The 3,138-nt window shown below is 33.0% G+C and overlaps 1 non-coding gene across 1 annotated transcript; it reads left to right on the top strand.

Annotated features, from left to right (window-relative positions):
• The first annotated feature begins 1,595 nt into the window (after positions 1-1,595).
• LOC111757349 (small nucleolar RNA SNORA2/SNORA34 family) lies at positions 1,596-1,732 on the top strand. Its single transcript, XR_002791719.1, has one exon. It is a non-coding gene; the product is annotated as a small nucleolar RNA SNORA2/SNORA34 family (small nucleolar RNA).
• The last annotated feature ends 1,406 nt before the right edge of the window (positions 1,733-3,138 follow it).

Raw genomic sequence — 3,138 nt, 5'->3', positions numbered from 1 at the left:
ATCCACTCTCATCTACTGTACTAACATCTTAGTTTCAAACGCATTTCAAAATTTGTTTCAACTGTGCATGATATACTATTTTATTTTCCCAGTCTGGTAGGCTCTGGAGAGGAATATTTTGTAGTGTGTGTGTGTGTGTGTGTGTTTATTTTAAAATGAAAAATAATAAAAATTATAGTCTTTCAAAAAATAATAGATTAACAATGATTTATATATTGTGCATTATTATCTTCAAAGTAGTTGCTCAGATAATAAGATATATTCATGGAAAAATGATCAATAAAAGCATAAACTGTTCTTTTTGAAGAACCAACAGATTAGCACTATAATTATCTATCTGGTGTATATATATATATATATATATATATATATATATATACAGATATAATCTGAGAGATCAGTAAGATTAGTAGCATAATTATCAATCATATTATATATATATATATATATATATATATATATATACAATTTTTCCTTCTTTTCTTTCTCCTTTTCCTTATCCCAGTTGTTCTTTCCTTTTGAGCAGTTTCTTTCCCTTTTATAATAGTTATTGTACATTTTTCATCTTATTTACTTTTTCAGTTTCTTACACTGGGTAGACAATATGATGTTTACATATGGAAGTATGATTTATTTCACTTTCAATTATGGTCTCAAGTTGCATCCATTTATCTATAAAAACCTCAAGTTTAACATTTTTATATTGAGTAGTACTCCATTGTATAAAAAGATCACATATTTTTTATCCATTCCTCAGTGATGGACATTTGGGTTCTTTCCAAGATTTAGTTATTATAAGTTGTGCTCCTATATGTTTTTTGTTTTGTAAAACCATCTTCTAAACTCTTCAAGGAGATGAATGAGACTTTATCCTCCTCTGGCATCCTTCAGAACCTAGTTAATTTTTTCCTGGATCATGATGGATCACATTTTGTTCTTAAGTTTTTGTATTCACTTTTTGTAATATCTGATTTTTTGGTACCTGGTTCATTAAAAACATGGACATATCTACAGATCATTGTGAGATGGTTTTGATATGTGCATACACTGCACAATGTTTAAATCAGTGTAAATATATCTCACCAAAAGTTTATTCTTTACTTATAATAGAAATATTCAAAATATTTTCTTCTAAAGTTTTGAAATATACACTATTTATGCTTTCTTTAGTCACCTTTCTATGAAATAACACATCAGAACTTCTCATTCTAACAATGCATATGGTTCAACCTCTCCTTATTCTCCCTCTCCATTACCTTCTCCAAACTCTAACAACCACATTGATAATTTGGACCTCACTTTTAAAGCAATGATGTTGCATGACCCCTTTTATAAAATATCCTAATGAAAAGGAAAAATTCAAATACTTGAATTTATATAGATCAATATAACTTCATATATCTTCACTTCAAAACTTGCCAATGTAACTCTTCACTTTCTTATAGATATATATTAGTCGTCAAGATACTATAACTCTTTTACATGGTGCTTTGCCACAGTCTAGTAAATGTAGACATAACTGACTTTTAATCTACTCATGTTTTCACTAAATAATTTGCTTGCTGAAATTTAGGTTGCTTTTATTTTACATTGAACTGGCCCTGAATCAAGGCCAGCAGCTTCCTGATGCTTTTGCTTTCAAGCAGGAGCTTAAAGAGATGACTTTATATGGTCTGTTGGCCATTTCAGAAATTGGGCAGTGAAATGGTCAATTCATTAGAAGGAAACAGCTTGAAGCAGCCCCTCCCACACCCCTGTGAGCGGCTGTGAGTGTGGCAGGCTCTGGTGGCCCAAGACGGGAGCCACCGTGTTTACTGGGACCCATGCCGTGCTGGGATCTGGGGTGCCGGGAAACCACGCAACCCCTCCCCACAGTGAGCAGCTGTGAGCCTGCTGGTGTGCGGGCCAGTGATCTGGACATCCCTTGAGAGGTTTACCATAGGCAAATAAGGGGGATTTCCTTCTACCATCTCTTTGAAGGCAAATACTTTTATCACTGTTTTACTTTGTTCTAATTAATGGTGTTATTTTAGCCAGTTTTGTTTTGAGGTGAAAGTATGGACAGCTATTTTGAAGAGAAGGAGAGATTCTATGCCAGCCATTAGTGACTTCCCTATGGCCTGGTTTTGAAGACCTAAAACACCTTCCTCATTCTGTTCAGATCAGTTTTATACTATGTTGTTTTGTATGATTCTCTGTATGTGAAGACATGGACAACTATTTGGAGGAAACAAGAGAATATGATAGTGAAGATCTCAGGTCATCTAGCTTTGAAATTTATATCTCTTACATTGCTTTCTTATGTCCTAATTTGTTCTGTTTTATTGTGTTTAATTTTATCCCCCCCTTTTTTGGGGGGGGTCTTTTTCATTTTTATCGGTACCGGGGATCGAACTCAAGACCACCTGCTTGAAAGGCAGGTGCTTATGCTGCTGATCTAAACCCCCAGCCCCTTTATCCCCTTTAACATAAAAATGAAAATAATAAAAATAAAAAGTATTTTATATTGGAGTGAAATTCCATATATCAAATTAATTGTACTTTAGAGAAATTATGCATAATTCAAAGAGGAAGGAAATCTTTAAAGATAATCTAATTTTCTCATAATACTGTACAATTATTAGCTATATTTATTGAAAGCAATAAATACATACTAAGATTCTCATTGAAGAAAATTAGAATTAATAATCTAAATATCTAAGTGATTTTAATTGCACAACATATTTTCATTTCTTTTATTGATGAAAAGTTGTGCCATCAAAACTCCATTTTCATCAAATTGAATGACTCATTTCCAGATATACATATATTTTTCTCTCAAGATTTTTGATTCCTAAGTAGTAGACTGTGTTCATGGTGAAGTCTCACCCATACCTGGCAACTTCAAAACCAGTAGAGCAAGTAAAACAATAAATGTGTGTATGCTTGCAAGGAAGAAAGGAAAATATCACTAAATAAGAAACTGAAATGAATTCCTGAAGAAAAGGAAAATGAGGGAAATAGAATTCACATTTCAAGAATATCCTTAGAAAAAGATATGACACCGAGAGCAGATGACACTGACGGCAGATGTCATCCAGTAGAGCCTACAGCTGTTTCAGAAAGCTGAGGTCAGTGCTAGCTAAATGCTGCAAATTA

The sequence above is a fragment of the Cavia porcellus genome, unplaced genomic scaffold (genome assembly GCF_034190915.1).
Source record: "Cavia porcellus strain 051 isolate PalLab524CR breed Dunkin Hartley unplaced genomic scaffold, mCavPor4.1 scaffold_30, whole genome shotgun sequence".
Taxonomy (NCBI): Eukaryota; Metazoa; Chordata; class Mammalia; order Rodentia; family Caviidae; genus Cavia; species Cavia porcellus.
Note: the sequence above shows the minus strand (reverse complement) of the source record. Positions and strands in the feature narration are given on the sequence as shown.